Below are 20859 nucleotides of genomic sequence, written 5' to 3'. Positions count from 1 at the left end.
AAATGTTCAATCACAATATGATTAAATGGTAAGGCATCAGGTAGGGGGTCGAAGTAAGTTCAAATCCAAAATAGAGACCATGGGCTGGTAGACACTTCACATTAGAAGCATGGCTAGGTATCATCTACTCCCTGAGAACCAAAATTCCACCAGACACAGTGAACAAAGCTTCGGAGAGAGAGAACATTTGAACATTTTATTGGCAGAAAATGGCCCACATGCTCTACAGACAATACAACTTCCTTCAAGGCAAACTAGAGCTATAATGCTTTTGGTCTATGCAGTTTTCAGTGTGTGCAAGGGATACCTTTGCATAAGAGGGAGAGGTAAACAGCCCACACATTTAGCTTGGTTATTAAAGGTCCTCCTTCCCTATAACCTGATAGGTTATTTCCCCTAAGATCCAGATGAGTACACATTAGATGAAATTCCAGAAGTTATCTTCAAATTTTGCTACTCATTGAATGTCATGAAGATCCTGGAAACAAAAGAAGAAAACAAGAAACAACCTTGCTACTCAACAAGGGATTGATATTGTCACATTTGAGAGAAATTCAGAATCTCAGGCCTAAACCCAGGCCTCCTAAATTAGGATCTGCAGTTTCTCACAATCTTCAGGTGATTTCTATGGTCATGAAAGTTTGAAAAGCTGCCTTGAAACAGTCCTTCCTAAAACTGAAGTGGAGGTGCAGCAAAAATCATCTGGTAAATTGTTAAAAGTCATCTCAAATGCAACCCAAATTTACAGAATCCCAGGTGAAGCTCAGTAGTCTGTATTTTTATCCTTCTCCCCAAATAATTCTGATGTGCAGGCAAGTTTGAAAACCACTGCGTTCAAGAAAATGGATACTCCCCTTACCAAGTGGAAAGCAGGATTTTGGAAACTCATGCAAGGGAAGCAAAAAGATGCCTCAGGAGGCATGATTACAACAGGATTGATGCAAACGGAAGCCGAAGCTTAACCACAGACATTAATATATGCCTACAAAAGAAAATGCTAAGGAAGTCAAGTGGTCTGCATGAATTCTGAAGAAAAACGGAGAACCAAAGACCAAAATTTGTCAATGAATTTCCAGCACAGCCCCAGGTTAAGGGAGTGAATTTCTTGACTGAATGACACAGACTCTGGACCACCTGATCGGTTATTACCTTAATGGAGGAATTATATTACAATGTATAGGTACTTTAATTAGAATGACCTGGCAGTTACTGAGGCAAAATTTTCTGTTCCTTTGTATTCTGTAACACAAGAAGGATCTACATGGATGTTCTCTTCTCTGAACTGTTTGGATGAACTGGTCAACGGCACTCATCATGCCTTGGGTTTTAAATCTGCATTGTGGTCATAATCTGTTATTTAATTAATTTCTCATATTTTTAATAAAAAGTTTGCCTACATATTTTAGACAGAAATTACCTTACTTTGCTGAAATTCTGAGAAATCCTAGACGGTTTTCAAGGCCGGGCTCAAATGTCACCTCTACTACCCTTTGCTGTGCCTCCTGGCGCTGTGCTTCTGACACTGTACGGTCCTCCATGACAGCGTGAGCACGATTATATTACAGGCAATTACTCATGCCCCCCTGGCTCATTTGTTGACTCCCTTAGAGCACAGATCATGTTTCAGTTATTGTAGTAACTAAAACAATATTTGTTCAACCAATGACACCCATAAACAAAAGTACCCGCCGAGGGCAGAGGTGCAGAGGTAAAGTCATGCCAAGATTAAATCCCAGAAACCATTGTAGATTTTTCGGAGTTGACCCATACATTTATTGTATTAATTCTTAAAAAAAAATTACAGTGTTTTCAGACTTCTAGACTTCAAAAGACAACTCTCTATATAATGTATGTTTCTAGAAGGAAAAAGTGTAACATTGTCCCCTTGTTTCTAATTGGTATCTGAGAAAAGAGGCCTCACTCAATATTGGTATAGGGAAGGGGGAAGTTCATTTCCAGCAGAAGTTAATACTCCAGAACTAATAAAATCTAATTATTTAATCTGCTATTACACATCTATAAACCATGAATGGCATATCAAGAAGAAATAATCTGTGATGCATTGAAATCTTTTAAAAATTATGAAACTTACTTGTCAAATGTTACAAGGATTTACCTTTTGATGTGGAATAGTGTCCCAATCTGGTATTAACGTTATTACTGAACAAGGCTGTGCTCTTTGAGTACATTCTATTTGCCCCCAATCCCTATCTTCTGTGTCAGTAATAATATAAAAATCACCAGCTAGCTTTTACAGGTGCTTTCTTTTTTTTGAGACAGAGTCGCTCTGTCGCCCAGGCTGGAGTGCAGTGGCGCAATCTTGGCTCACTGCAACCTCCACCTCCTAGGTTCAAGCCACTCGCCTGCCTCACTCCCAAGTAGCTGGGATTACAGGAGCCCACCACCACACCTGGCTAATTTTTATATTTTTAGTAGAGATGGGGTCTCACCATGTTGGCCAGGCTGGTCTCAAATTCCTGACCTCAAGTGATCCACCCACCTAGGCCTCCCAAAGTGCTGGGATTACAGGTGTGAGCCACCATGCCTGGCCTATAGAGTGCTATTTGCCAGACATTGTGCTGAGCACTTTAAAGTGCATTATCTTATTTTATCCTCAGATCAGCTCCATAAAATAGCTACCATTATTACCTCTACATGTATATAGATATACGTATCTATCTATCTATATCTACATACATTGGAAGTCTCACCAGTGTTTTAACTTGTGCTTTCAACCACTATACATATTTTAAAGAGCGTAAGAGGAGAAACAACCATTTGTGTTTTAAAATTTTCCCAGATACCATTTCTGCTGCTCTTTCTTTATCTCTGAAGTTCTAGTATTACCACTGGTATAATTTTCCTTTGGCCTAAAGACCTGCTTATACATTTATTTTAGAGCAGAACTTCTGACAACACATTCTCTTAGATTTTCTTCATCCGAAATGGCTTTTTTTTCTTTTTGCCTTAATTGTTGAAGGGTATTTTTGCTGGATATAGAATTCTGGATTGACATTTCTCTCAGTACTTTAAAGATGTTCTGCAGTTACTTGAATCGCTGAAAGGCTTAAAGCTGGGGACTGGCTCTATCACACACATGTTTTACAGAAAGGTTCATTACTTTTATATCTTCATTGTGGACCATAGCCTTTATCATCACTAAATCTTTGTCTCATTTAGGAGTTTTTAAATTTTGCTTTGAACCTAACTTTTGTAACTCCTTTCTTTTTATTTCCTACAATGTGGAGTTTATCGGGGACAACATAGGCAGTTGGAAATACATAACTGGAGTTTAGAAGAGAGGTCTAGGTAGGAAAATGGATCTAGAAGTCATTGATATTTTGGTGGTAATTGAGTCAACTGATAATTAGGGGAAAGTTGAGGAAACTAAATGCTGAGGACTATCACATGTAAGAGGGATGTTTGAAGGAGGAATAACTGGTCAAGGAAATTGGGTCATGAGTGGCAACAGGAAATTTAAGAAGGATGTAGTGGCCAAAGGTATCATACATGCATTGTATATGTATGTAGAGATATATCTTTCAATGTATGTGGATATATGTCTACATACATATACAATGTATGCATGTAGATATACATTGAAAGTATAGATACATATCTATATACCTAGATACATTGAAAGTGTATATAGATATATACACACATACACACACACACACATATATATACAATTATAAGGGAGGGGGACTAGAATAAAGAAACCTATATGGTTGCAATACTTTGACGTTGTATTTAGAGGTAAAAGGCTAACTCTAAGTAGGTAGGTTAGGTGTATATTTTGTAATTCCTACAGCAAAAACATAGCCCAGATATGACCAAAAGCCATTTAATAAAACAAAACACTAAAAAATATTCAATTAATCCAAAAGTAGGCAGAAAAAAGAAACAGAAGAAACCCCCCAAAAAAGAGATAATCAGAAAACAAATAATAAAATGGGAAACCTAAATCCAATCATTATCAATCATATTAAATGTAAATGGTCCAACACACATTAATTAAAAGACGCTGTCAGATTACATTTAAAAGAAAAATAAAAAAAACAAGAAACCATTTGAAAATATAATGATGTGGCCAGGCATGGTGGCTCACACCTATAATCCCAGCATTTTGGGAGGCTGAGGTGGGCAGGTGCCTTGAGCCCAGGAATTGAAGACCAGCCTGGGCAACATGGCGAAACCCCATCTCTATTTTTATAAATTGAAAGTAAACGAATATCATGATATATAGATTAAAAGCAAAAGGGTAGGGAAAGATATGTCATTCTAACACTAGTCAAAAACAGTATTATATTACTAATATAAAACACTAATTTTATATTAGTATTAAATAATGGTTTTTTGTTTGTTTGTTTGTCTGTTTTCGAGACGGGGTCTTGCCCTGTTACCCAGGCTAGAGTGCAGTGGCACGATCTCGGCTCACTACAACCTCTGCCTCCCGGCTTCAAGCAATTCTCCTGCCTCAGCCTCCCAACTAGTTGGGATTACAGGTGCCTGCCACCGCGCCTGGCTCATTTTTGTATTTTTAGTAGGGACGGGGTTTCACCATCTTAGCCAGGTTGGTCTCGAACTCCTGACCTCAGGTGACTCACCCTCCTCGGCCTCCCAAAGTGCTGGGATTACAGGCGTGAGGCACCGCACCTGGCCTGTATGTATGTATTTATTTGAGATGGAGTCTTGCTCTGCTTCCCAGGCTGGGGTGCAGTGGTGTGATCTCAGCTCACTGCAATATCCACCACCTGGATTCCAGTGATTCTCTTGCCTCAACCTTCTGAGTAGCTGGGACTACAGACGTGTGCCACCACACCAGGCTGTTTTTCTATTTTTAGTAGAGACGGGGTTTCGCCATATTGGCCGATCTGGTGTCGAACTCCTGACCTCAGGTGATCCACCCGCCTTGGCCTCCCAAAGTGTTGGGATTACAGGCGTGAGCCACCATGTCTGGCCAAATAATGATTTTTAGTATAATGATTATTACCAGAAATAAAGGTTATTTCAGAATGATAAAGGGGTCAAATAATCATCAAGAGGACAAAACTGTAAATGTTTCTGCATCTAACAACAGGGCCTCAAAATATGGGACGCATAGACAGAATTTCAAGGAGAAAGAGAACAAACCCATAACAATCGTTGTAGACTTCAACACTCCTTTCTCAGTAATCACTAGAACAAGCAGACAGGAAATCAGCAAGGATAGAGCAGACCTTAACATGATCAACCAACTTGACCTAATTATTATTTATGAAACACTTTACCTAACGGCAGCAGAACACATCTTTCCCATTACAAACTGAACATTCACCTAAAAAATGTTTCAGGCCATACACAAACCTCTAAATTTTTTTTTTAATTCATCATACCAAGTATGGTCTCTAACCATAATGGAATTAAATTAGAAACCAACAACAAAGATATCTGGGAAATCCCTAAATGTTTGAAAATTAAACAATACGTTTTAAAACAAATCATGGGTCAAAGAGTAAGTCATAATAGAAATTTTACTACATTGTGAACCAAATGAAAATGAAAATAAAACGTATATCACAAATTCTAAGATACGTTTTTAAAAGTGCACAAAGGGGCTGGGCACGGTGGCTCATGCCTGTAATCCAGCACTTTGGGAGGCCGAGACAGGTGAAACACCTGAGGTCAGGAGTTTGAGACCAGCCTGGTCAACATGGTGAAACCCCATCTCTACTAAAAATCCAAAATTAGCTGGGTGTGGTGGTGGGTGCCTGTAATCCCAGCTACTCGGGAGGCTGAGGCACAGGAATCATTGCAACCCAGGAGGTGGAGGCTGCAGTGAGCCAAGATCGTGCCACTGCACTCCATTCTGGGCAACGGAGCAAGATTCTGTCTTAAAAAAAAAAAATGCATAAAGGAGCACAATGGTTTAGCCTGGAATCCCAGCACTTTGGGAGGCCAAGGCAGGAAGATTGCTTGAGCCCTAAAGTTCAAGACCAGCCTGGGCAATATAGTGAGACCTCATCTCTATTTGAAAAGAAAGAAAGAAAAATCAAAGAAAATGAGGTATATAAGCACGATAGGATATTATTCAGCCATTAAAAAAGTGAAATCCGGGCCGGGCATGGTGGCTCACATCTGTAATCCCAGCACTTTGGGAGGCTGAGGCAGGCGGATCACGAGGTCAGGGGTTCGAGAACTGACTGGCTAACATAGTGAAACCCCGTCTCTTCTAAAAATACAAAAATCAGCCGGGCGTGGTGGCGGGTGCCTGTAGTCCCAGCTACTTGGGAGGCTGAGGCAGGAGAATCGCTTGAACCCAGGAGGTGGAGGTTGCAATGAGCCAAGATTGTGCCACTGCACTCCAGCCTAGGTGACAGAGCAAGGCTCCATCTCAAAAAAAAAAAAAAAAAAAAAAAAGTGAAATCCTAAGTGAAATAGGCCAAGGACAGAAAGACAAGTATCGCATATTCTCATTCATATGTGAGAGATTAAGAAGTTGATTTCATGGAGATAGGCAGTAGAATGATGGTTACTGGGGGCTGGGAAGCAGGTAGGGATGAAGACAAGTTGATTCATGGGCATAAAAGCGCAGTCAGATAGAAGGAATAAGTTTTAGTTTTTGTTTGCACAGTAGGGTAACTAGAGTCAACAATAACTTACTGTATATTTTAAAATAGCTAGAACATTTGTTATCTTCCCAATACAAAAAAAAGGATAAACATCTGAGATGATGGATACCCTAATTAACCTGATTTGATCATTACACATTGTATGAATCTACCAAAATATTACATGTACCCTTATAAATATGTACACTCTACCTTAAGGAAACAGTGAAAAAAGAAGGTGTGGAACAACAACGACCACAACAAAATCAAAGAGGAAAATCTTTGTGAACTTGGGTTGGTCAGGCCAGGAATCAGCAAACCATGGCCAATCCACTACCCGTTTTTGTAATAATCAAAAGAATAACAATATAATTGGTAATTTGTAAATTATGTGAAATTCAAACTGCAGTGTTCATAAAGTTTTATCAGAACAGCTATTCTCATTCTATAGACATTACGTATTGTCTACGACTGCTTTCATTGCTACAATGGCAGAGCTGCAACAGGGACAGCAAGGCTGAATATTTACTATCTGACCTTTTACAGAAAAAGTCTGGCAAGATCTGGGTTAGGCAGTGTTGTTAGATGAACACCAAATCTGTAAAAGAAAAAATGTGGTAAAGCAGACTTCATCCAAATTTAAAACTTATGCTCCGGGAAAAAGACACTGCTAAGACAATGAAACACAAGGCACAGATGGGGAGAAAATATATGAACATCACACAACCTAACAAAGCACTTATATCCAAAATATATAAAGAACTCTTACTACCCAATAATAAGAAATTGGCCAGGCATGGTGGCTCATGCCTCTAATCCCAGCACTTTGGGAGGGCAAGGCAGGCAGATTGCTTGAGCTCAGGAGTTCAAGACCAGCCTGGGCAACACAGCGAAACCCCATCCCTATTAAAAGTACAAAAATTAGCCACACATGGTGGTGGCATGCACCTGTGGTCCCAACTACTTGGGAGGCTGAGGTGGGAGGATCACCTTGAGCCCAGGGTCGAGGGGAATGACAGGCTGCAGTGAGCCAAGATCATGCCACTGCACTCCAGCGTGGGTGAAAGAGCGAGACTCTGTCTTCAAAAAATAAAATAAAAGAAGAATAACAATAAAGAAAGCAACCCAATTAAACATCTTAAATCAAGATTTTGGTATCTTGGCCAGGCATGGCGGCTCATGCCTGTCATCTCAGCACTTTGGGAGGCCGAGGCAGGCAGATCGCTTGAGCCCAGGATTCAAAATCAGTCTGGGCAACATATCAAAACCCCATCTCTATTTAAAACAAACAAACCAACAAAAAACTACCCAGGTATGGTGGTGCACACTTGCAATCCCAGCTACTTGGGAGACTGGGAGGTGGGAGGATGGCTTGAGCCCAGAAGGTGGAGGCTGCAGTGAGTGGTGACTGTGCCACTGCTCTCCAGCCTGGGCAACAGAGCAAGACTGTATCTCAAAAAAAAAAAGATTTTAGTATTTTTCCAGAAACAATGATATACAGATGGCAAATAAAAAGATGCACATAAAAAGAGGCTCAGAACCATTAGTCATTAGGGACAAGCAAATTAAAACCACAAGGAGCTACCACCATATACTTACTAAGGTGGCTAAAAAAAAAAACAACAAAAACTGACAATATCAAGTGCTAGAGAGGATACAGGGCAACCGGAACTCTTCATACATTTGCAGGTAAGAATGAAAAATGGTACAGCTACTTTGGAAAACAGTTTTGGCAGTTCCTTATAAACATACAACCCAGAAATCATACTCCTAGGTATTTACTCAAGAGAAACAAGTCTGCGTTCATACAAAAAACATGATGGAAATGTTTGGGGCAGCTTTATTCATAGCTGCCAAAAACTAGAAATAACCAAAACAATTTTGAATCGGATGAATTACCAAATTTGGTTGGATCTTGTTTGGCTTTCTGCTTTGCTTTTTAATCAGCCATTTACCAGCAACTGTTGCAGTGGCCCGTCAGCACTCGAAGAATAAAAACAAACACACAGGACCAGGTAAAGTTCCCCTACTAACCAAAATGATCCGTTTCCTTAACACAATTTAAAAACCACAGCTAGGGGTGTGAACACAGGCATGTTTTTCTGTGTGTTTGTGCGCCACAATCTGTACAAATCCTTAATTCCCTTTTAAGGAACAGATATATAATGAAAATCCGAAAGGAAACACATTAGAAATGCAAAGAGGTTTGCAAAACAAGAGGCTTCTTTCATTCCAGAAAACCACACCAAAACAAGGGGAGAAAAATGAATGCAATGGATATGTGTTTGCCAAAGTTTCAATCCTGCCCGGTGGAGACACTGCACTGGCACAAATTTGTAGGGGTGGGTTTCCCCTCCACACCTGTGGGTGTTTCTCGTGAGGTGGAACGAGACTTAGGAAAGAAAAACACACAGAGACAAAGTATAGAGAAAGAAATAAGGGGACCTGGGGAACCAGCGTTCAGCATATGGAGGATCCCGCCAGCCTCTGAGTTCCCTTAGTATTTATTGATCATTTGTGGGTGTTTCTCGAAGAGGGGGATGTGTCAGGGTCACAAGACAATTGTGGGGAGAGGGTCAGCAGACAAACACGTGAACAAAGGTCTTTGCATCATAGACAATGTAAAGGATTAAGTGCTGTGCTTTTACATGTGCATCCACATAAACATCTCAATGCTTTGCAAAGCAGTATTGCTGCCTGCAGGTCCCACCTCCAGCCCTAAGGCGGTTTTTCCCTATCTCAGTAGATGGAACATACAATCGGGTTTTATACCGAGACATTCCATTGCCCAGGGACGGGCAGGAGACAGATGCCTTCCTCTTGTCTCAACTGCAAGAGGCATTCCTTCCTCTTTTACTAATCCTCCTCAGCACAGACCCTTTACGGGTGTCGGGCTGGGGGACGGTCAGGTCTTTCCCTTCCCACGAGGCCATATTTCAGACTATCACATGGGGAGAAGCCTTGGACAATACCTGGCTTTCCTAGGCACAGGTCCCTGCGGCCTTCCGCAGTGTTTGTGTCCCTGGGTACTTGAGATTAGGGAGTGGTGATGACTCTTAAGGAGCGTGCTGCCTTCAAGCGTCTGTTTAACAAAGCACATCTTGCACCGCCCTTAATCCATTTAACTCTGAGTTGACACAGCACATGTTTCAGAGAGCACGGGGTTGGGGGTAAGGTTATAGATTAACAGAATCTCAAGGCAGAAGAATTTTTCTTAGTACAGAACAAAATGGAGTCTCCTATGTCTACTTCTTTCTACACAGACACAGTAACAATCTGATCTCTCTTGTTTTTCCCCACACAAATTTTGAGGAGAAAAAAAGGGAGTTGGGGGGACGGGGAGCAAGCGAGTGCGGCCTGCAAACTGCAACAATGCAATCTCCATTTTGAACAATGTGCTTCTTTCCTCTTATAAATCTAGTTTTTTGCCACTTGATGTGCCCTCCCATTTCCCCTCTAAAGTTTAGGGGTCGGCGGGGTTGGCGGGAGATCGGAGCGGGATGCACAGCACATAAGTGAGCAAGGGGGGAGGGGAGAGGAGGTGGGGAATGAGTCTGCAGCAACTGCGCTGGGTGGGTACCTGGAGTGCTGCTGAAGCTGCTTTCCGTGGAGTAACTGGCGTCCTCGGCGTCATCTTCCAGCTCCTCCGGATAATCGGAGTCATCGTCCTCCTCCATGTCATCCTCCTAGTTGTCCTCAGACTCCTGGGTCTCCTCGGCATCGCCGCCCCCCTCCTCTTCCTCCTCCTCCTCGCTCTCGTGGTCATCATACACCACTTTGTTGACAGCCCTCCGGGCTGCGGTGGTCCGGCCTAGGTGGCTGCCCCCGCGCCCCCGCCGGGCCCGTGCGCTGGTGCCGGCGCGGGGCGGGCCGGCGGCGGTGGCTTCCTCCGGCTACTGCTGCCCATCCTGGGCGAGCTCAGCCGCGTCTTGGGCGCCACCTCAGCCTGGCGGCTGCCCACCTGCCCCGGCTACTACCGCGTATCGGCGAGGGGAGCCCCCGATGGGTCCGGACGTGGGCGGCGGCGGCGGCGGCGGCGGCGGCGGGGCCGGGGCGCAGCGCTCCGCAGCGGGAGCCGCGGGCTGCTTGGTCGCCCTGCCCCGCCGGCCCCTCTTGTTGGAGCCCAGGCGGCGGGAGAAGTGAAAGCAGACGGGGAGGGCCAGGCGCAGTGGCGGCGGTGGGGAGCGCCGGGGCCGGGTTGGGAGGCCCGAGGGGCTGGGCGGGAGGGGCCCGGCCGGCGGAAGCGGGTGGAGGGAGAAGGCTCAACCGAATTGCTGGGGCCCCACTCAAGATCGCCTTCAACCGCCACCTTGTTTCTTCCCTCTACGGGAACGCGGTCACGTGAGGTGCGCCGCCGCCCAGCCTGGGAAGGGGGCGAGGTGGCGCGGCGGCCGCTAGGGGGAGCGCGGGATCATTGAGTCGGGGGCGGAGAGCTCGGGGCGCCTGGACTTGGCGCAGCACGGCGCTCCGGGTGCGGGTGGCGCGGCTGAAAGAGGCCCGCAGCTCCCGACAAGCCCCGCGTCTAAGGCCTTCAGAGACCACAGTCTCCGCGGACCCCTGGCTGGAGCCCAAAGCCGGCCGGGCCTCCTTCCCGCGACTCCCCTTCCGCGGCTCGGAGAAGAAGGCAGGAGAGCCCCCAAATATCGTTCCCCTCCCGCCCTCTAGGGAAACTGAGGCTGAAAGAGGCAGCGAGAGAAAGAAAAAAAAAGTCGCGGAGGGGGGCGGCCCGAGCGACCTAAGGGACGGGGCAGCGCCAGCGACCGAGGAAAATTAGTCGGGGTGGGGTACAGGGAGACAAGCCCCCAGAATTTAGGAAACTCCGAAGCTTGGAAGTGGAGTCCTGAATTGATTCCGATGACAACTGCTCCGGATCTGTGCCAGGAGCCACACCCCGGGCTGCCACGCCCGGAGGGAGGGGGGTCCCTAAGACCTGTTGCATGGGATTCCCCACTCGGAAAGCCTCAGTAAACCCCAGAATGCAACTACTGCATGTTCCAATCTCCCGCCACCTTCCCAGTGTCCCAGCTAGGACCCTGACCACCTTAGCAAGAACTTACCTCTCCTTTGCAGTGGAAAAGAGGGAATCCTGCCTAAAACCTACTTCACGGTGTTACAGGTCTGTATTATCGGGAAATAACCTTAATTTATTTACCTGACAAATCACTAGGTTTGAGCTTAGCCCAGGGGACGACTCATGGTGACAGTTCAGGCACCCTCAAACCTTATCACAGGGACTCAACCCTGAGTGGTTGAGGTCAGTTCTTCAGATAAGAGAAAGGTTTGCCGGGCACAGTGGCTGACGCCTGTAATCCCAGCACTTTGGGAGGCCGAGGCGGGCGGATCACAAGGTCAGGAGTTCGAGACCATCCTGGCTAGCACAGTGAAACCCCCATCTCTACTAAAAATACAAAAAAAAAATTAGCCGGGCGTAGGTGGTGCACGCCTGTAGTCCCAGCTAATCGGGAGGCTGAGGCAGGAGAATGGCATAAAATCCGGGAGGCGGAGGTTGCAGTGAACCGAGATCGCGCCACTGCACTCCAGCCTGGGAGACAGAGCGAGACTCCGTCTCAAAAAAAAAAAAGAAAGGTTTCGTAAACATATGTTAATATTTATTGAGATAAGTGTCAACCAAAAAGTAATTTAAAGAAAAATAGTTGGCCGGGTGCGATAGCTCATGCCTGTAATCCCAGCCCTTTTGAGAGGCCAAGGCCGGACGATTGCTTGAGGTCAGGAGTTTGAGACTAGCCTGGGCAACATAGCAGGACCTCGTCTCTAGAAAAAATTGAAAAATTAGCCGGGCATGGTGGTGCGCAGCTGTGGTTCCAGCTACGCCAGAGGGTGAGGGGGGAGGATCGCTTGAGCCTGGGAGGTGGATGTTGCACTGAGCCATGATTGCACCTCTGCACTCCAGCCTGAGTGACAGAGCAAGCCCCTGTCTCAAAATTTTTTAAAAAGAAAGAAAAATACCTAATAGGAGATGGCTTATTTCAATCTAGTTAGGAAAATGGAACACATATGTGAAATGAAAATTAAAATACAAGCACTAATTGCCAAATAAATGCATTCAATACAGTTTGGTTGAGCTCTAAGGGTGGCAAATGTGTGTATGTCTTCAGGGACTAGGTAAATAATGTAAGTCAATAAAGTAGACAAGGTGAAGACCTAGGCCAATGGAAATGCCCATATTTTGTTTGAAGAGGGTGGCCAGGTGTGGTGGCTCAGACCTGTAATCCCAGCACTTTAGGAAACCAGGTAGGCAGATCACTTGAGCCCAGAAGTTTGAGATTAGCCTGGCCAACATAGTGAAACCCCATCTCTACTAAAAACACAAAAATTAGCCGGGCATGGTGGCATGTGCCCGTAGTCCTAGCTACTCAGGAGGCTGAGGCAGGAGAATCGCTTGAACCTGGGAGGCGGAGGTTGTGCTGAGCGGAGATCATGCCACTGCACTCCAGCCTGGGCAACAGAGCGAGACTCCTTCACCACCCCCCTACCCCCCCCCAAAAAAAGGGAAAAGTTAAACAAAACAGACCAAAAAAATCCAAACTCTTCTTTGAATGGGTTAGCAGGTATTTGCTGTTTTGTTCCTTTATGCTTTAATGAATTTATCTTTCTGTGGCTTCAAGAAGAAAAATGTTAAGTCAGTGAATACTGTATAGGTTGAGCATCCTTACCTAAAATGCTTTGGATCAGAAGTGTTTTGGGCTTTGGAATATTTGCATTCTACTTACCAGTTAATCATTTCTAATCTGAAAATCTGAAATGCTCTAATGAGCATTTCCTTTGAACAGCATGTTGACACTCAAAAACTTTTGGACCTTGGAGCATTTTGGATTTCAGATTTTCAGAATAAGGGTACTCCACCAGTATCCTTTTATTTATCTATGATTTAATATAGCCCTTCTTTCTTCAGAATTACTGAGTGACTCATTCCTGTAATGCTGCTGAATTTTTATTCATTTATTACCTTAATAATAATATTTAACATTTATTGATCACTAATGTGCCCAGGCACTATGGTAGATGCCTCATCATTATACTTTTAAGTCTTATAGTGGCACACAGGCAGGTTTTATTATATCCTCATTTTACAAGTGAGATAAATAAAATGTCTTAGAGACTCAGAGAGGTTGTGTTTTGTCCATGTCCACATATCTTCTAAGCACATTAGCCTATTTAAAGCCAGATCTCTCCAAAAGCCCAGTTTTTTCAGTTCCCTCAGTTTGCCATTGAGGAAACAGGAAAATCAGACTCACTGTCATCAATTGCCTCACACATACTCTTGAATTGCTTTTGAGTGGGAACAGAAATACCATTATGTGTGTTCCTCTACATCTAGTCCTAGACATTAATTTGCCTTGTTTCTTTTAAGTTAGTGACCATCTCTGTTGAAGTCTTTAAATCCATTAAAAGTGAATGGAACCTTAGGAGAGTTTTAGGCTGGAGAGGAAGCTCCTCTTCTCTTCATTTTGGGCTTCGATTGTCCAGAAGTAAAGAAAAGGGATGAGATATTATTTGAGATAACTCCTTCAAGAACCAGAACTTAGCAAAGCGTTTACACCAGTTTGATGGAAATATTTCTAAACTATATTATAAAATTAGCCAGGTATGGTGGCACATGTCTGTAGTCCTAGCTACTTGGGAGGCTGAGGCAGGAGAATTGCTTGAACCTAGGAGTCTGAGTACGCAGTGAGCCATGATGGTGCCACTGCACTCTAGCCTGGGTGACAAAGTGAGACCCTGTCTCTAAAATACATGTATTTTATTCTAAAATAATTCTAGTCCGGGTGCGGTGGCTCATGCCTGTAATCCCAGCACTTTAGGAGGCCGAGGTGGGCAGATCACAAGGTCAGGAGATAGAGAACATGTTGGCCAACATGGTGAAACTCCATCTCTACTAAAAATACAAAAATTATCTGGGCATGGTGGCACATGCCTGTAGTCCCAGCTACTCTGGAGGCTGAGGCGGGAGAATCGCTTGAACCCGGGAGGCAGAGGTTGCAGCGAGCCGAGATCGCGCCACTGCACTCCAGCCTGGGTGACAAGAGCAAAACTCCGTCTCAATAAATAATTAAAATAAAATAATTCTAAATACATTTGGCTCATCATATTGTTACATTGATGATCTTAAAGTTGATTGAGATGTAGCTGAAACTGGCTTCCACAAAGTACTCTCATGTGGTTCTGAATTTTGAGGTCATCTTTCTCTGTATCAAGTTTTTTAGATGTCCTTTCTCAGAGTAAATCAAGTTTGAGTAAGACCTGCAGGGATCTCTTGTGAGCACATATACTGAGTTTTAGTGCATAAGCTTTGTTTTAACTTTTCACTGGGTAGATGCAGCTGTCAGATAAGTGGCATTATGTCTAACATATAATGTATTTCCCCCCATTTTTAAAGAGAAGAAGATACAGAAAATGAAAATGAAAATAAAATTCGGTACTACAGCGCAAAGGTTCAGCTTGCAGAATTAATTGACTGTCTAGACAAAGATTATTGGGAAGCAGAACTCTGCAAAATTCTGGAAGAAATGCATGAAGAAATCCACTGACACATGGACATAACTGAAGACCTGACCGATAAAGCTCGGGGCAGTAACAAATCCTTTCTGGCAACAGCTAATGGCAAGAGGGGCATTTTCTCATTTTATTTTTGTTAAGTCTGAGCTAAACTGTTGGTATGAAATCACTGCAAAATTTGAAAATAGATTAAAATTTTCTTTTCTTTTTTTTTTTTTTTTGAGATAGGGTCTCGCTCTGTCGCCCAGGCTGGAGCGCAGTGGCACAATCTTGGCTCACTGCAACCTCTGCCTCCCAGATTCACGCCATTCTCCTGCCTCAGCCTCCCGAGAAGCTGGGACTACAGGTGCCCACCACCACCACGCCCGGCTAAATTTTTGTATTTTTAGTAGAAACGGGGTTTCACCGTGTTAGCCAGGATGGTCTCGATCTCCTGACCTTGTGATCCAACCGCCTTGGCCTCCCAAAGTGCTGGGATTACAGGCTTGAGCCACCGTGTCCGGCCAAAAATAGATTAAAATTTTCAAGTACAGTCATGCATTGCTTAATGATGGGGATACATTCTGAAAAATGTGTCATTTGGCGATGTCCCGATTGTGTGAACATCATAGAGTACACTTATACAAACCTAGATGGTAGGGTTTCCTACACACCTAGGTTATACGGCATAGCCTATTGCTGCTAGGCTGCAAACCTGTATGTCCTGTGACTGTACTGAATCCCGTGATCAGCTGTAGCACAACGGTAGGTATTTGTGTATCTAACCATATCTAAACATTTAAAAAGGTACTACATAAAATCTTATGGGATCACCGTCATGTATGTGGTTCCTCGTGGACTGAAACATTGTGCAGTGTATGGCTGTGTGTATATTTTACTTTAGTTCTCCGTATTTCATTTTCCCAAGAGAACCTTGTTCATTCCCACATAAATTAGGGATGCTATACATTTTAGTGTTTTATTTCTGCCTTGGGTCATTACTAATATTCCCCAAAATGTTAGTTTGTTTCTTTAATTCAAGTATCTTTTTAAACTTTTTTGGCATTCCAGCTTTTAAGAAATAATATTTTTTGAACTTTTTGCCTTTTTTAAAAAATAAAACTTTAAATTTTAGAATAATTTTAGATTTATACAAAAGTTGCAAAGATAGTAGAGGGTTTCCGTATATCCTATACTTGGTTGCCCCAGTTATTAACGTCTTAGATTAGTGTGGGATATTTGTTACAACTAATGGGCCAGTGTTGACACACTGTTATTAACTCAAGTCCATACTTTACTCAGATTTCCTTAGTTTTTACCTGATGTCCTTTTTCTGCCTCATGATCCTATACCACATGATATTTAGTCATCGTGTTTTCCTCTAGACTGTCGGTTTCTCAGACTTTCCTTGTTTTTGATGGCCTTGACAGTTTGGAGGAGTACTGGTTAGGTATGCTGTAGAAAGCCCTCCTTATGGGTTTTTCTCATGGTTAGCCTAGGTTTTTGCATTTTGGGGAGGAAGACCACAGAAGTGATGTGCAGTTCTCGTCTTATCAAGAGTGCATGCTGTCGTCGTGACTTATCACTGATGATGTTAACCTTGGTCCTCTGGGTGAGGCAGTGTTTGTCAGGTTTCCCTACATCCTCCCCCATCTCCTCAAACCCCCAATACTGTAAGTCACTGTAAACAGCCACACTTACTGGGTGGGGAGTTATGTTCTACCTTCCTGAAGGGGCAATATCTACATAAATTATTTGGATTTTTTCTGCACAGGAGATTTGTTTATTCATTTATTTTTTCAGACATTTATTTCTATGAGTATATATTCATGGATATTTATTTTATATTCATTGGGTTATAACTGGTTATTTATTAGGTTATAATTCAATGTCACCTTATTTATTTTGTTACTCAACTCTGCTTTTCTTTTTATTTAAGTTTTAAAAACATACATACCTTAAAACTTTAAATAGTATAAAAAGGTATGCTGTGAAAAATGAATCTCTCTCCTTCATAATCTCCAATCTGACCTCCTTTCTCCAGAGGCAATCATTATTGCTATTTTTTCATCCTGCTAGATGTATTCTGTGCATGTTTAATAAATACCACCTGTGTTTTCTAATATAGCCATCCCTCAGTATTCTCAGGGATTGCTTCCTGAGCCCTCTGCAGATAGCAAAATCTGTGGATGCCCAAATCCTGCAGTCAGCCCTGTGGAACCTGCTGATATGAAAAGTTGGCATTCCACATCCAAGGGTTCTGCATCTTGAGAATACTGTATTTTCAATCTGAGGTTGATTGAATCCAAGGATGCAGAACCTTTGGCCACAGAGGGCCAACTGCAGTGCCTTTTAAGTTTTAACTTAGATAAAATTGTTAGGTAAGATTCTGCAAGTACACTTTTAAGTGCCTGGTTCTGAGTTCTGCTCTTCTGCATACATTATCTGCCATACATATAATCCTATTAATTTTCCCCATTCTCCATTTGCTTAAAAATAGAATGTTTATATTTAATAAAGACACCCAGATAGCTGCATCCAAGCTTGTTCTCACATATTCTGCATCAATATTCCTGTGAATTCGTGCATATTTTTGGAGAATGATAGGCTCTCACATATAAATAGTGTTGGGCACAAATATACTTCATCTGCAGAAAAAAGCATTCTTAGTTACTGTGAATTATATTTATTCATATCTGGTAGTTGGAAGTATTTCTCTATTAGATCTGTTTAGAAAAATGTGTAATTTTTTTATTAGAAAAGTTTTAGTGTTCAGGAGTCTTTGGGGGATCAGTAATTGCAATAACACAATCATGGTCTTACTCTTTCCTCCATATACATCAAATCATAGGAAATTTTATTAATTTCAGCCAGCTTACTCCCCCCCTTCATTTCCTTTTATGAATCATGGCATTAAAATAGACAAATCCCTTTTTGCTCTCCCGTGTTTTGGTACAATAACAGATAACAATCTTCAGTCCCCTAAAAGGCAATGTGAGATATGATTTTATAAAGTATGTTGAATTAGAAATGTTTCCCAGAGTAAAAAATAAAAATAGAAAAAAAAAAAACAAAAAACAATCAGAAGAAGAAATATTTTCAAGGGCAAGCTTGTCTGTGTATAAAATTATATATACAGTATAATCATAATTAAAGAACAAAATCAAAACAGGAATGGATAATCAAAAGTGTTAAGTGGTCTGATTTGGGGGAATGTAAAAAACTAAAAATGTTAATATAGGGCAATTGGAAAATTTCATTATGAATTTTCATGTGATAGAACACTACGTATTGGAGAATTAAGTAAAGTACCATGCAAAAACTGTGCCTGGGTCATTGAGCTACTTAAATTCTCTTCCTCTAAATAACCAACTGGATCAGCTTTTATCGTTGAAAAATAACCAATTAGCATAGTAGAATTGTAGTTGGTTTCCATTTCATATTTTTTGCATTTCCTACAATGAGCATGTTCTATTTAAGTACAATTCAGCATGTAATGTATGTTTAAAAATTAGTTAAACCTTTTGTAGTAATGGAGAACAACAAAGAGAGCATTGAGCTTTAGGCCACAATGTGTTCTTAGAAAGTTAGATGACTACCGCTGGGCACGGCGGCTCACGCCTGTAATCCTGGCACTTTAGGAGGCCGAGGCGGGCAGATCACCTAAGGTCAGGAGTGAGACCAGCCTGGCCACATGGCGAAACCCTGTCTCTACTAAAAATACAAAAATTAGCCAGGCATGATGGCGTGTGCCTGTAGTCCCAGCTACTCAGGGGGCTGAGGCAGGAGAATTGCTTAAACCTGGGAGGTGGAGGTTGCAGTGAACTGAGATCGTGCCAATGTACTCCAGCCTGGGTGACAAAGCAGGACCCCATCTCAAAAACGAAAACAAAACCCCCAAAAAACAGATAGAGCTGAGATTTGAACCCAGAAAGTCTGATACATGAGTCCGCCCACTTACAATTGCTACATTCTACTGCTTTTCTGAAGAAACTTGAGAGGTAAAGCAACTTGTCCCTTGCCAGTGAATGAATGATGAAATGGGGAATTGAACCCAGATCTGCAAACCCAGCAGTCCTTGCTGCTTCCCTTATACGAGTGCTGCTGGCCTCAAAGTGTTTCTTGTTCTGTGTTTCTACGTCCACGCTTACAGGGAATTATGGGTGCAGAAATCACCAGGCCAGTCAGGGAGGCTGGGACGGGTGCTGACCCTAGCCCTGGAGCACTCTCCCTGGCTGCTCCCTGCAGTCTTGCTTCCTCTTGTGAAGTCTATGTGCCAGCCAAGACCCAGCCTGTGAGGCCTGACCTGATCTCTGCCCCCTGTCTGTTCCCCCAGCTAGACTCCCTGAGGAAAAGAATAGGGGATCACGTCTTAGCCGTCAGAGCATCGAAGTGCCCAGGCCAAGGTTGGCCACATAGAGGGAGGGCAGGTGGCAAATGTTTGCAGCATGAGTGAATAAAAGGAAAACTGATAGCAAAGAATGGAACTACCAGGCACAATTCCAGGGCTGGGACTAAATATTTACCTTGCCTACTGGGCAAAGATAAGCCTGGTTTTCCAGGCTCTATTTATGCCAGCTTTCCTTCAGGGGCTGACACAGTCAACCTGGTATCATTAGTTTGAACAGCGGTTTCCACATGTGGAGTCTGGGTGTATGAGGTGCTTGATCCTCGGCTTCTGCCATTCCCTAGCTCCATGTGTCTTCTCCAGGGAATCCGCTTCCCAGTCCTCGAGCCCTAGGTGGCTTTGCACCTCCATTCTGCTGCCTGGTCTGTCCCCGGTCTCCATGAGGCTATTGAATTGGGGTTCATTCTACTCTAGATGAAGCTGTGTATCCTTGTTTAGCCCTGGGGTCAAGCCACATCAGGAGCTGCTTGCAGCATGACAGGACAGACCTGCCTGGGTCTACTGCCTCAGTGGCCTCCTGGGAGACACCTCTCTTAATGGAATAGGGTTGGGTATGACAAGCTGGGTCCAAGTGAAGCTTCAGAGATGTAGAGATGTAGGGGAGGAGGGACTCTTGAGTTCAGTGTGGCAGCCATCACTCAGCCTCTGGGACTCACACCAGGGGCATAAGGAGAATGGAAGCCACACATGAAAAAGGGAAGGGTGATTTCTTTCTTTCTTTCTTTTTGGGGAGGGTGATTTCTTTTTTTTTTTTTTTTTTTTTTTCGGTTGGGGGGAGGTGGGAAGGGTGATTTTTTTTTTTGGTGGGGGAGGTGGGGAAGGGTGATTTCTTTTTTTTTTTTTTTTTGGCGGGGGGAGGTGGGGAAGGTGATTTTGTGGAAATACGAACAGCTCTGCTTCAGGAAGGCCTTCGTGGAGTGTGAAGGGAGCAGTGAGCAACTCTGGCCCCTGGTGTCCAGCCTGGGAGGCGATGCCTAGAGGCAGTGGTCATGTTGGGCCAGGGGTGCCCAGAAGATCAGGCGGTCCTGCTCAGAGGACACCACGTGGTGGCTGAAAGGACTAGTTTAAGAGCACATTTGAGATACCCTCTGGAGGCTGCCATCAGTACTTAGAGGGAGAGTGGGTCTTTGCAGGGGGATAAGGGAGAACCAATGAAACCTGAATAATTATAGCAAGTGAACTTTCACTGAGCCTGAGGCTGCTGTGACCAGGAAAACACAGCCAGCATAGAAGCAGATTCACAGCTGGGCATGGTGGCTTGTGCCTGTAATCCCAGCAGTTTGGGAGGCCAAGGCGGGCAGATCACCTGAAGTCAGGAGTTTGAGGCCAGCCCGGCCAATGTGGTGAAACCCCATCTCTACT

The 20859-nt window shown here is 43.5% G+C and overlaps 2 long non-coding RNA genes across 2 annotated transcripts in view; one reads left to right on the top strand and one right to left on the bottom strand.

The window, feature by feature from the left end:
- Positions 1-182: 182 nt before the first annotated feature.
- On the bottom strand, positions 183-10936 carry LOC134729505 (uncharacterized). Its single transcript, XR_010110652.1, has 2 exons — positions 10174-10936; positions 183-478 (listed from the first exon to the last, which is right to left on the bottom strand). It is a non-coding gene; the product is annotated as an uncharacterized LOC134729505 (long non-coding RNA).
- Positions 10937-11584: 648 nt separating this feature from the next.
- Positions 11585-20859, top strand: part of LOC134729507 (uncharacterized) — a 36758-nt gene continuing 27483 nt past the window's right edge. Inside the window, exon 1 of the long non-coding RNA XR_010110655.1 lies at positions 11585-11709. This is a non-coding gene — a long non-coding RNA (uncharacterized LOC134729507). The remainder of the gene's footprint in view (positions 11710-20859) is intronic.

This window comes from Pan paniscus, chromosome 19 (assembly GCF_029289425.2).
Source record: "Pan paniscus chromosome 19, NHGRI_mPanPan1-v2.0_pri, whole genome shotgun sequence".
NCBI lineage: Eukaryota > Metazoa > Chordata > Mammalia > Primates > Hominidae > Pan > Pan paniscus.
This window is presented reverse-complemented; position numbering and strand designations above follow the sequence as displayed.